General features: G+C 42.0%; 1 protein-coding gene across 1 annotated transcript in view; it reads left to right on the top strand.

Annotated features, from left to right (window-relative positions):
- Positions 1–13,683, top strand: part of ALMS1 (ALMS1 centrosome and basal body associated protein) — a 259,158-nt gene extending 245,475 nt beyond the window's left edge. The window contains exon 26 of the transcript XR_008546450.2: positions 13,167–13,683. The gene's annotated coding sequence lies outside the window, so the exon portion shown is untranslated. The remainder of the gene's footprint in view (positions 1–13,166) is intronic.
- The last annotated feature ends 268 nt before the right edge of the window (positions 13,684–13,951 follow it).

Here is a 13,951-nt window from a genome sequence, read left to right as displayed (position 1 = left end):
TCATGGTTTACTGTATAGCTTAGCTTAAAATGACACAGAATAGTGGAGTAGCCCAAAGGGCCATCTAACCACACTGGGAAGCTGAGCAGGGGAGGAGTGCGTATATGCATGGAGGAGACTTGTCTTCACCCTCAGCAGCTGAGAGCAGACAGGCTAGACCTGGACAATGGAGCAGGAGCCACACAGCCTGTGAAACATGTGCCGGGGAATGTAGAGGCTGCTGTTTCACATGACAGAGCCGTCAAACCCTGGCTGTTTAAAAGGGGTACATACATAATTTTAATAGAAATAAAAACCAAAAAGAAAAAAGGCTTAAGTGAGAAAGGCAAAACCATTACAATTTTTAGAGGAAAACATGAGAGTAAGAACAGAAAAATGTCTAAAGGGGCAAAGTGCTAACCATAAAGAAAAAGACTGATAAATTCATCTTGATAAATTTTTTATGAAAAGGCACCATAAAGACAGTGAAAAAACAAGGCTCAAAATGGGAGAAGTTAATTGCAGCACATGTGACCAGCAAAGAGTTTGTATCCAGAATATATAAAGAATTTCTATGAGTCAGTTTTTTAAAAACACAATTTATATTTAAGTCTCTTTAAAACAAATAGATAATTCATAGAAATATGAATTTGGTTTGGCTGTGTCCCCACCCAAATCTCATCTAAAATAGTAGCTCCCACAATTTCCACATGTTGTGGGAGGGACCCAGTGGGAGGTAATTGAATCATGGGGTGGGTTTTCCCCATGCTGTTCTCGTGATAGTAAATAAGTCTCATGAGATCTGATGGTTTTATAAAGGGCAGTTCCCCTGCACACCCTCTCTTGCCTACCGCCACGTAAGATGTGTCTTTGCTCCTCCTTCACGTTCCGCTATGATTGGTCCGCACTCAAATCTCATCTTGAATTATAGCTCCCATAATCCCCATGTGTTGTGGAGGGACCTGGTGGGAGGTAATTGAATCATGGGGGCAGGTTTTTCCCATGTTGTTCTCATGATAGTGAATAAGTCTCATAAGATCTGAGGGTTTTATAAAAGGCAGTTCCCTTGCACACGCTTTCTTGCCTACCATCATGTAAGATATGCCTTTTTCTTTATAAATTACCCAATCTTGGGTATTTCTTCATAGCGGTATGAAAATGGACTAATACACATGGGCTAAACTCATGAGCAGGCAACTTTATAGAAAAACACAAATAGTTCATAAACACAAAATATAGATTGAGTTCATTATTAATTAGGGAAATGCCTTTTATGGATAGAATAAAATACCTTTTTACACTCCCTGGATTGGCACAAAGTTTTGTCTGACAGTCTAAATGTTGACAGGGATGTTGATTAACTGGAATTCACACACTGCTTGAGGAAGCTTGCATTCACTCTGTCATTCAACACTTCTGAAAAGTGCACACCAATAATCAGCCCAGGAAGGTTCACAAAAACATCTTCAGCAAAGATGTCCTTTCACCCTAGCAAAGAACCAGAAACAACTCAACTCAAGTGTCCTTTGACAAGAGAATGGGTAAAAAGCAAGTGGTATGTCATGCAAAAGAGTTCTAGACAGAAGGGAAAATTAAAGAACATCAAAGTTAGTCTTCGAGATGATGTTGAGTAGGAAAAAGAACTACAGAAAATATATTGTATGATACTTTCATCATGAGGTTCAAAAGCAAGCCAAGGTAAACATGTTGTGCATGGACACCTAGGGACCCATGTCATTTTAGGATCAAACATAGATGGATAGATGATAGATAGAGAGATGGATTTTTTTTTAACTCAAAATAGTGGGAGCTAGGATTGGAGAAGAGACACTTAGCTTTGAAAGTATTGTCAAATGTAGTGACCTTTCTAGTTCATTCAGGTGCTGGGTTCAGGGGTATTCATTTTATTATGCACCATAATTTATGTGAGATGTTTTATTATATCAAATATGTTCTAATCTTACAGTAAGCAGTTGTTAAACAGATTTATAACTACATATAATGTGTGGGTCTTATGAACAATGCTGCTGTGAATATCAGCACCCAACTGCACTTGTCTCTCACTGCCTTTTGTAAGCCTGCTTAGTTGAGGAGTTTCTTCCTTATACTGGAGATGAGAACTCAGGTAATGCCTCGACTGTTCTGATCACTGTTAGGGGATTACACATTCTACCAAGCTGACTTTTCACTGAAAGCCCAGTCTCCACTCAATAAGTAAAAGTGTAATAATCGAAACTCCCAACTTGAGTTCCACTTAAAATCTTCTCTCTTCCCCTGCCAGGCCTCTCTGCACCACCTAGGGGAGCATAGTCCCGTCTGTCCCTGCCTGACAGGGCTCTCCTCCTCAGCAGCACAGGGAGGTGTCTGACCCATCTGTGTGTGTGTGTCTATGTGGTAGGGATGGGGACCACAGCTTGTCGTCCTGCCCTCTCACCCTGGCAGTTCATTGTCTCAAGCTGACTTTCTTAGGTGTTTTCACGGCTTCTTCTGAGGCCTCCCTCTGGAATATTGGATCATAACTCCAGCAATGCAAGCAATAGGCTTTCCTCCAGCTTCTGGTCCTCCTCCTCCTCCTCCCCAAACCTGGTTTCTAGCAGTCACTCCACTGAGACTCAGAGTCTTCTTGGCCCAGTGCCAGCCTCTTGCATGTCCCAAATCTTGTCCTCAGGAAACACTTATGCATCCTATGCTGGGGTGAACTCTTAAGAGTGCAGGATCACCTCATGGCCACAGCCTAGCTAGGCCCTGAAACCCACACTCAGGGTTTGTCAGACGTGAGTCAGCCCCAGGCCACTGAACCTCTCCCATTGCAGGGAATCCCTGTCAAGTGGTGAAAGCCAGCATCTAGACCTGGAGTCACAGGCACCTGTAGCATAACTCCTCCTGAAATGGAGGTTTTTCTTTAGAGATTGGTCCATATCCCTTATCCCTGGACTTCTGAGAAGGGTGGACAACCTGTGGACTGGACTTGAGTCTGGAATTTAGAGAAGTGTCCATGGTAGGGCTGCCAGATGAGGCAAACACAAATACAGGATGCCCAATTAAATTTGAATTTCAGATAAATGATTTTTAATGTTTGATTCTGTCCCATGCTAAAAATTGCCCACTCTTTGTGATAAATTTAAATTTATTGGTCCATTCTGTACTTTATCAAGGACACACACAGGAGGAACAGTAGCACAAAGGCTTCCCGGTGCCTTGTGGGTGAAAGAAAGGCTGCCAGGGAAAGGAGAGAAACACCCAGGGATCCCGGTGATGTCGGGAAGCAGCACCCAAAGCATGTAAGGACACCGCCTGCAGGGGGAGACTCAAGGCTTGGGAAGATTTTCTAATCTGTGCCTTGAGTCAGGTGGGGGGATTTTCTGGGAAAGGAAAACCAGACACAGTAGGACAAATATTGTATAGTTTCACTTATATGAAATTGTCAGAATAGGCAAGTTCATAGAGACAGAATGTAGAACAGGGCTTTCCAGGGGCTGGAGGAGAAGACAAGGAGTTCTTGCCTAGTGGGTACAGAGTTTCTGTTTGAAATGATGAAAAACTTCTGGAAATAGATTGTGGCGACAGTTACACACCATTGTGAACATAATTAGTACCGCTGAACTGTACACGTTAAAATGGTTGTATGTTATATATATTTTACCATAATAAAAACTAGGGGGAAAAAAAGGAAGGGGAGATTGTCTCAGGCTGGCTGACTTTCCCTGCATGTACGCACATCTTCACATGTGCACACATGTAAAACAAAAATGAAGCAAAAAAAAATTCTAATTTAACCAGTAAGCAATATGTAAAAGGAAATCTGAATGTCATTACAATTTTACCAGGTTCAGAATAAAATACCATCCTTCAAATTGAACAAATTACTTATTAGCTGAAGAGAGGTGAAAGGAAGTTTGGAATTAACAGTCTAGATTTTCTCACTAATGGGTCCAAGTCATTGACCTCTAAAATTATCTTAGAACATGCCATCCCTCCTTCCTACTTTCTGGAAAACTATCAGTCTCCTACCCTATGCTTGCCCATAGAGTTCCCTGTACACATCACAAATCTGCATTTGCCATTCCCTGGAAGCCCCTACATTCCCAAGGGCTGGCCTCATCCACTGCCACCGCCAACAGCCCCAGTTCAGGCAAAGCAATCACTCCCTCTCCCTCTCTGTCATTCCTTTCTTTTCCTTTCACTATCTCTCTACCCTCCTCTTCCCCACTCTCTGTTTCCTCTCCCTCTCTGTCTCTCTCTCTCCCCCACCATCTCCTCTCTCTTTCTCTCCCCCTGCCTTCTCTGTCTCTCTGTCTCTCTCTCTGTCACACACACACACACACACACCCAGCAACATTCTACCTCAGCCAGAGTTCCAGGCCAATAGGTGTGGACTTTGACTTTCAGATTCCTCTGGCAAGTGTCAACATCAGTCCTGGTGCTCCCTGGCAGAGAAGGACTTGGAGTCACCTTGGCCAAGAAGCTGTCTGGAGGTCACAGTGGCACCGCCCATCGGCCCCTTGGCTGGAGCTAGGTGAGGGCAGATTCAGCACAGCAGCAACTCTCCCCATAAAAAAATCCCTCAATGTCTTCTCTAACCCTTCTTATACTCCTTGTGAGTTTTAGAGCCACCTAAACTCTTCTTTTTTCCCAATACATGAAGACAAAATTTACATAACATACAGTTAGCCATTTTCAAGTATACAGTTCCCTGCCATTTGGTACATTCACAGTGTTCTGCAAGCAACACCCATATCAAGCCCCAAAATATTTTCATTACCCAGGAAGGAAACCTGTCGTCATGGAACCGTCACTCCTCACATCCCCTTCCCCTCAAACCCTGGCAACCCCAAACTGTTCTTGACAGCCTCCTTTGGCATTTCCTCATTTTGGTGTCAGATCTCACAGCAGAATTTCTTACCTATTATATCCAGTGCCTCAGTGTGAAGTTCCGGTTTAACTTCTTGTTACCACGAGCCCACTATCTTGCCCCAATAATACCCTCCCCCAATTCACAAACACAAACAATTCACAAACGCATTCCCTCCTACAGCTTTAGGCTCCCTATCTGAGTCCTTCAGGAAAGAAGTGCTTGTAACTCCCTTGGCAGTGAGTGTAGACTTGGTCCAAGGAAGATGAGCACCAGTCAGGGCAGCTGGTCCCTCTTCTCTCCCTGGCCATCAGCAAATCAGCACTGCCCAATGATGCCCAGGCAATGGGAGTGTCGACCAGCAGAGGACACACCTGAATTTCTCTGCCTCATGGGAGGGTGGCTACTGTGTTGCATTTAGGAAGAAGCTGTGCAAGATTCATACTGTTTTGCTAATGTTAATCTTACGGGTATAATAAACGTCGTACCCACACTTATTTTTCTAGATCAGACAAGATTGGGTGTGTTCAGGGTGGTATGGCCATAGACCCCACACTTTTTTTTTTTTTTTTTTTTTTTTTGAGACGGAGTTTCACTCTCGTTGCCCAGGCTGGAGTGCAGAGGTGCAATCTCGGCTCACAGCAACCTCCGCCTCCCGGATTCAAGCCATTCTCCTGCCTCAGCCTCCAGAGTAGCTGGGATTACAGGCATGCGCCACCACACCTGGCTAATTTTGTATTTTTAGTAGAGATGGGGTTTCTCCATGTTGGTCAGGCCGGTCTCCAGCTCCGGACCTCAGGTGATCCGCCTGCCTCGGCCTCACAAAGTGGTGGGATTACAGGCGTGAGCCACCGTGCCTGGCCGACCCCACACTTATTTTTAATACACTTCTAGGCAAGGCTGCTGCACTGGTCTGCGGATCACACTTTGAGTAGCAAAGGACTAAATTACAATAACTGCCAGGGGGGAAAAAAGAAACAGGATGAAGTGCTTCCTCCTGGCTCAGAAGTTAGGGAGTCACTGAACTAACAAGGGGATGGGGTGGGGATAAGAATGTTCCAGGCAAAAGGAACAGCATGCCCCAAGGTCTCAAGCAGAAAGAGAGCTTCAGGTATTGAAGAAGTAGAAGTAGCTCTGTGTGGCTGGGGAGTGGGCATAAGATGGAGCAGAAGAATGCCAAGTCCTATTCCTGGGTCTGAATTTCCAGGAGCAGAAGCCCTGTCCCCTCTAGAAGGTGGATATAGTCTGGATATTTGTCTTCAAATCTCATGTTGAAATGTGACCCCCAGTGTTAGAGGTTGGACCTAGTAGGAGGTGTTTAGATCATAAGAACTGGATCCCTCCTGAATGGTTTGGTGCCCTCCCTATGATTGATTGCTCTATTAGTTCATGTGAGAGCTGGTTGTTTAAAAAAGCCTGGCATCTCTCTGGTTCCCTCTCTTGCCATGTGACACAACTGCTCCCCCTTCACCCTTCCCCATGAGTAAAACTTCCTGAGACCCTCACCAGAGGCACATGCCAGCAGTGTGATTCTTGTACAGCCTGAAAAACTGTGAGTCAAATAAACCTCTTTACATTATAAATTACCCAGTCTCAGATATTTCTTTATAGCAATGCAAAATAGACTATCACAGAAAGTTGGTACGGAGGTGTAGGGCATTGCTATAAAGATATCCGAAAATGTGGAAGTGGCTTTGGAACTGGGTATGAGGCAGCGGTTGGAAGAGTCTGGAGGGCCCAGAAGACAGATGAGAAAAGGTTTGGACCTTCTTAGAGATTTGTAATGTCGTTGTAACCAAAATGTGGACAGAAATATGTACAGTAAAGGCCAGCCTGATGAGGTCTCAGATGGAAATGAGGAAGTTATGGGGAACTGGAGCAAAGATCACCCTTGTTATGCCCTAGCAAAGAGCTTGGCTGCATTGTATCTATGTCCTAGGGCTTTGTGGAAGGCTGAACTTAAGAGTAATGACTTAGGGTATCTGGTAGAAGAAATGTCTAAGCAGCAAAGCATTCAAGAAATGGCCTGGCTGCTTCTAATAGCCTATGATCAGATATTGGAGCAAAGGACTGACTTAAATTTGGAACTATTAAATCAAACTAAAATCTGGCCTGAGAAAGCCTCCTCACTCCTATACTTGAGTCCTTAAGGATGAACCATAACCTAACTTTGTAGGTAGGCCAACTGAAAACCTAACTTAGAAGGATGCTTCTGTAGCAATAACTGAGCCTCAGCCAATCTCAGCAGCCATACTTCAGTACTCACAGGCAGCCTATTGTTCAAACCATGTTCAAATAAGGCAAACACCATGCTGTAACCAATTTGGCTATTTCTGTACCTCACTTCGGTTTTCTGCATGTCACTTTCCTTTTTCTATTCATCAGTTTTTTCCAACCACATAGCATCTCTGGTGTTGCTCTGAATCTGCTGTGATTCTAGGGACTGCCTGATTTGTGAATTGTCTTTTTTTTTTTCTCCTCAATTAAATTCTGTTAAATTTAGTTTGTCTAAGGTTTTTCTTTTACCTGATCTGGTGTTGGAAGTGCAATTTGAAGTAAAACTCTGGTGACCTCCAGGAACACCAGGTGACCAGGCCAGTTGTGCTCACTGCTCTCTTGATTGTAACTGGAGGTTGTAGATGGGTTTTCTCTTGGATTCAGATTTCCGCTAATTTGTGTTCTAATTGGAGCTCTCCAAGTTTATTTGAGCAATATTTAAGTGGACTGGGTTCAGGATCAAATTAGAATCAGTTAACTGGATTGGGTTCTGTTAGAGCCTCAGACCTCTACTAGGCACTTTTTTTTTTTTTGATAATGGGTTTGTCTCAATCCAAGGATTCTAGGAATCTACCTTCTAGGACTCCATCTAATTTTGTATATAAAATTTTAGGCCCAGAATGTGTGCATCTTTAGAAAAACAGATTAACCTTACTAGAGAAAAGATGGCCACAATGGGGAAGTTTTAATTTGTATAAAATTGTTTATTTGCAAAGCATATTAGAAAAAGGGGGATCAAAACCCCACAAAAACATTGGTATATAGTCTTTCATTGGTACATGGAAGCCTCTAAAAGACTAAACGAATGAAAAATTCCCTCCTTAAAAGATTCTTTGCAAAAGCAAATGAACAGTTTAAGCAACAGGCTAAGGACATGATGAAAGAGAACTGTACTCTGACTGAACTAACCCCAACTGATTCTTCTCTTTATCCATCTCTACCTACGTACTCTGAGTCTACTAACCTTTTTGCTAAATCATCCTTTCACTCTGAAGATGATGAAAAAGGAGGAATTAGATGTACGCCTCACAAAGGAAGACCTTCTGATTATCCAGGCCTGCCTGCTATAACCACTTTCACTCCATGGTCTAAAACTGAGTTTAGAGCTATTTTAGAAGACTTCCCTGATCTAAGAGAAAATCCTCAAAACTTGACTAAGGAGTTTAGACTCCTCATAGGAGACTATGATCCAGGACTCCCTGACAAAGGTTCATATGACAATTTATTCATATGATATGGAGGCCTGGTGAAGCTCAAAAATGGATGGCAGCAGCAGAATGGAAGAAACCTGAGAAAGATATTAAAGACCCCCCCCGCCCCCCCCCCCCCCACACACACACAAAGCCTCCTCATGAGAAGGCCCAACAGGAGCTAGAAATATTGCTGAAAATCCCAGCCTGGGCAACATGGCAAAAGCCTGTCTATACGAAAAATACAGATAGTTAGCTGGGCATGATGGCACACGCCTGTAGACCCAGCTACTTATGAGGCTGAAGTGGGAGGATCACCTGAGCCTCGGAGCTTGAGGCTACTGTGAGCCATGACTGTGCCACTGCACTCCAGCCTGGATAGCAGAGCAAGACCCTGTCTCAAAAAAAAAAAAAAAAAAGGAAAAAAAATTGCTGAAAATCTTTTAAATTCAAATACTAAATTTTTTCCACAAAAGTTGATTGGTACATCATACAATCTTGTAAACCAAAAAAAAAAAAAAAAAAAAGAATGAACCAGTGTCAGATTACAGAACTTGCTTAGAAATAATGTGAAACATTCTGGGCTTAAAGTACTAACAAGGAGTATTTCCTGCAGGGACTGAAATGGTATTAACTACTCTATTTATAAATGGACTTCATCCTGAACTTAGAAATTTAATTAGAAAACATAAACTCGGATGGGAAGTTACAGCCATGACTGAATTGGTGGCTTTAGCTGCACATTTTGAGAGGACTGTAGAGCAAGAAAAAACCCAAAAGGCTAACAAGCTTATGACTCTTCAATTACAACAGTTACAGGGGCCAAGACCAAAGGGATCTTTTCATTCTCATTTTAAATCACAACCAAGAGGTATTAGACCAAGAAATTCTTCACCCTAAGATGTCTGCCTTATTGCAAACAACCAGGACAGTGGAATAGGGATTGTGCCCTTTTATACCAGCCCACCAATGACCCTCCCTTTAGGCCAGCCTGTTTCACCACTAGAGGGAGCACAAGAGACCTTGGCTCTCCTGAAGATAATCAGTGTTGAAGCGGCTCTGAGGGATTTGCCAGTATATTGCTCCTCATAATACCCTTAAAAGAATATGGAGAAACAGAGGTTACAGTAACTGGGGACTCATGTATAGTCTTGGTGGATACCGGAGCTACCTTATCTGCCACTACCATAAAACACACTTTCATAAGCCAACAGATCCCTCAGAGTTAAAAAGGCTATTTCTGTGGTTGGGATTTCAAATCAAATTCAAGAGGTTCCCATATCTGAACCCGTCCAATTGACTTTGGGGCATTTTTCAAAAAATCACACTGTTTTACTATGTGATAGTGCTCCAGTAAATTTGCTAGGGGGAGATTTACTTTCAAAGCTGAAATGGCATAGAAGACTACATATTGGGTACATTGTACACTGCTTGGGAAATGGGCACACTAAAATCTCAGAAATCAGCAGTAAAGAACTTGTCCATGTAACCAAAAACCACCTGTACTCCCAAAACTATTGAAATTTTTTAAAATAAAAAATTTTAAAAAGTGGGGAGGGCGTAAAATTTTCCTTGGAATAAGAATCAGTTTCCTGATTCTCCTGAACCAGAATTGTTATGTTCTCTATAGGCAGATATTAATAGGATCGAAACTCAGGCCTGTAATGCCTGATCTTCCAAAAATACCTAAATATTTATGGGCCTCTTCCTCAACTGATACAGGAAGAATTTAAAGTGTGGCACCTATTAACGTCCAAATAGACCACTCTAAACTTTTGCCTAAAGTACCCAATATCCACTAAAACTAGAAGCAATTCAAGGGCTCTTGCCAATTGTAGAAGATTTCATTAAACAGGGACTTATAATTCTATGCACCAGCCCTTATAACCCTCCAATCCTACTGGTTAAAATAAACCAAATGGATGAGGTTGAAGATTTGTTCAAGATTTATGGGCAGTTAACAAAATTGTAGTAGCAAGGTTTCGTATAGTTCCAAATCCTAATACTTTATTATCCAAGATACATGCTGATTCTTAAGTGGTTCACAATATTAGATCTCTGCTCAGCCTTTTTTTACAATCCAGTTTATAAGGAGAGTCTATGCTTATTTGCCTTCACTTGGAAAAGTCAACAGTACCCCCAGATCGTGATGCTGCAAGGGTTTACCGAAGCCTCTTTGTGTTTTCCCAGGCATTGCATCAGGACTTAATGACATTATAGTTTCCTCAAAATTCTACTCTCATTCAGTACGTGGATGACTTACTGTATGCTCTCCCACTAAAGAGTACTCTGAAATGGACTCAGTTTACCTTTTACACAACTCACACATCAAGGTCACAAAGCTTCAGTAGAAAAACTTCAGTTTTCAAGGGGAAAAAGTCCATTATTTGGGACATTATTTGATGGTGTTTCCCTCTCACCTAAAAAGTTAAAAACTCTTCAAAATTTTCCTTGGCCTGCAACCAAAAGATAATTAAGAGGTTTTCTTGGACTTGCAGGATATTTTCTTGGACTTGCAGGATATTTTCTTGGACTTGCAGGATATATTCTTACACTTGCAGGATATAAAATTCCTGGGTTCTGAATTTTTCCTTAATAGCCTCACCGTTGTATGAGCTCACTAAAAAATGCTGTACCAGAGCCTTTACCTTGGGATTATAGTCATGAGCAAGCTTTTAGCTAAATAAAATTGGCCTTATAACAGCCTCCAGCTTTAGGACTTCCAAATTGCACTAAACTGTTTACCTAATTGGCTCATGAAAGTAATAATCAGGCATTTAGGAGTTCTTACCCAGGAACATGGGGAGAAACATAGGCCCATTGCATATTATAGCCTGCAATTAGACCCAGTAGCTAAGGTATATCCTAACTGTTTAAAAGCAGTAGCAGCAGCAACCAGGCTGAAAGAAGCTTCAGCTGATGTGGTTTTAGGAAATGAACTTAATATGGAAGTCCCACATGCTAAATTCCACCCAAACCCAGCATTTTTTAGTAAGTAGACTAACATCTTATGAAATACTCTGTCTCCCTCTAATCTCTATCTAAAACACTGCAATTTACTTAACCATGCCCCTGTATTACTGCTGCCTGATGATGGTGAAGACCACAATTGCATAAGTGTAGCATCAGAAATAGTGGCCCCTCATGTTGATTTACAAGTTAGTCCATTGGACAATCCTGAGTTAATACTTTTGTTGATGGGTCCTATGCCAAAAGCTCAGAAGGAAAATATCAGCTAGGATATGCTGTTACCAAAATGAGTTAATAAAGAAGGGACCCCTTCCTCTATTAGTCAGCTCTATTAGTCTAAGCTCTATAAGTCAGCTTAACCCTCGAAGATTTTTGCCCTCACCCGAGCTTGTCATATAGCTAAAGACAAACCAGTAAGTATTTAGACAGATAGTAGATACGCTTTAGGAGTAGTACATGATTTTGGCATGATAGGGAAACTCTAAGGGTTTCTCACTTCTAGTGGGATCACCATCGAAAAAGGACTCCAATTAGATAAACTCCTAGATTGCTGTTATTGATCGAAGCTCATACCACAGAACTGAACCTGAATATCAAGGGAATGCTTAGCAGATATTTATGCTAAATCAGCTAGTACTGAAACTGTTAAGATATGCAACATGAACGAACTTCGTAAAATTAATCCAAGCCAACTACCTTACAATGACCTATTTAATAAACAATGCAGTGCACCTCATTTGGAAAAACAAAACTGGTATCTAAAAGGATATAAATTCAATGTTAAGTGCAAACTTGCAGAGGGCCTAGATGGCTGCCTGGTCTTTCCCGAGTCTTTGAAGCTTCCATTGTCAAAAGCTTTGTACTCCACAACTCATCATGGAACAGAAAAATTCATCCAAGTTGTGAAAAAATACTTGTGGGATGACTGTTCCAAAAATTGCTAGAATATATATATATTTTTTGAGATGGGGTCTCACTCTGTCACCCAGGGTGGAGTGCAGTGGTGCGATCGCGGCTCACTGCACCCTCCACCTTCCTGGTTCAAGTGATTCTCCTGCCTCAGTCTCCCGAGTAGCTGGGACTACAGGTATGTGCCACCACACCTGGCTAATTTTTTTTATTTTTAGTAGATATGGGGTTTCACCATGTTAGCCAGGATGGTCTCGATCTCCTGACCTCATGATCCACCTGCCTCGGCCTCCCAAAGTGCTGGGATTACAGGTATGAGCCACTGCACCCAGCCTGCTAGAATATTTTATAACCAATGTTGGCTAGTCAAACCCATAGTCCTGGAAAAATGAAAGATTCAGGCGGTGTATTGTATTTTCAACACCTAATGGACCATTTGAACAATTATACATGGACTTCATTCAGTTGCCACCTTCAATGTGGGTCTCAGTATGTTCTTGTAATAGTTTCCATGTTTTCTGGTTGGATAGAGGCCTTCCTGTGTAGGAAAGCTGATGCTGTGACAGTAGCTAAGAAAATATTAGAAAATGTGTTTTCTTTATGGAGCATCCCTGGAAAAATCCCCAGCAATGGGGGAATTCATTTTATTAGGCAAGTTATAAAGCAGTTAAACAAGGTATTATGGACACAATGGTACTACCATTATCCCTGTCACACTCAGTCTTCTGAAAAGGTTGAAAAAACAAATGACATATTAAAACTGAAATTGGCAAAGTTAACTGAATCAGTTGGGTTGCCTTGGCCAAAGGTACTATCATTGGATTTAATGGCAGTCAGATCCACTCACTAAAAAACAGAAGTGGATCCCTTATGAAATAGTCACTAGAAGGCCTATGCCCCAGTAGTAAAACCTCTTGCATCTTTCTCTCTCTGAAATTCTGATATAAGTAAGTACTGCAAGGCCATTATACCAAGTGTGCTTTCACCAGATAAAGGAAGCTTTTCAAGATCCACCAATTGAGGATAATCAAACCTTCCACAGTCTACAACCTGGAGATTGTGTCTTCTGGAAATGACATCAGAGGAAGGCTGCTCTTGACAACTCTTTGGAAGGGACTGTGCCGAGTTCTTCTCAACACCTACACTGCAGTGAAGCTTCAGGGCCTTGAAACTTGGGTCCACACCTCACAACTCAGAAGAACCTCTTCAGACTCCTGGAACTGTACATCTGCTAGAGACTTTAAGGTAAAGCTGTCTAAGGAAAAATCTCCAGAGCAGATGACATTCTAGTTGTGGACAGCTTTCCCAAGATCACAGATGAAGACTTCTGTATCATCATGAAAGCCTTACATTTTTTTCTTTTCTCCTCATTTCCTGTTGCCCTAATTCTTTCTTTTTCCCTACAGAAAAATCCATGGGACCATAACCAGTGGATGCCTTTAGCTTGAGCGTATGCTGTAGCACAGAACCAGAGTTTGTGGGTTATTGGGTTTGTTGTTTATTGCCAAAAAAATATAAGGAAACAATTCCACTAATGCCAGTGCCTCTCCGTGTTCCCAATGAGAGTCACCCCAAAATTCCAAGGGAAGGATGGAAAGCTATCCTTGATATTCTGAACACCACTGCTACTTGCTTTCCTGCACTCACTAAAAGGAACACTTTAACTTTTCCTTTTTTTTTTTTCTTTTTTTGAGACAGTCTCACTCTGTTGCCAAGGTTGGAGTGCAGTGGCCTGATCTTGGCTCACTGCAGCCTCCACCTGCCAGGTTCAAGG

The sequence above is a fragment of the Pan troglodytes genome, chromosome 12 (genome assembly GCF_028858775.2).
Source record: "Pan troglodytes isolate AG18354 chromosome 12, NHGRI_mPanTro3-v2.0_pri, whole genome shotgun sequence".
Lineage (NCBI taxonomy): Eukaryota > Metazoa > Chordata > Mammalia > Primates > Hominidae > Pan > Pan troglodytes.
This window is presented reverse-complemented; position numbering and strand designations above follow the sequence as displayed.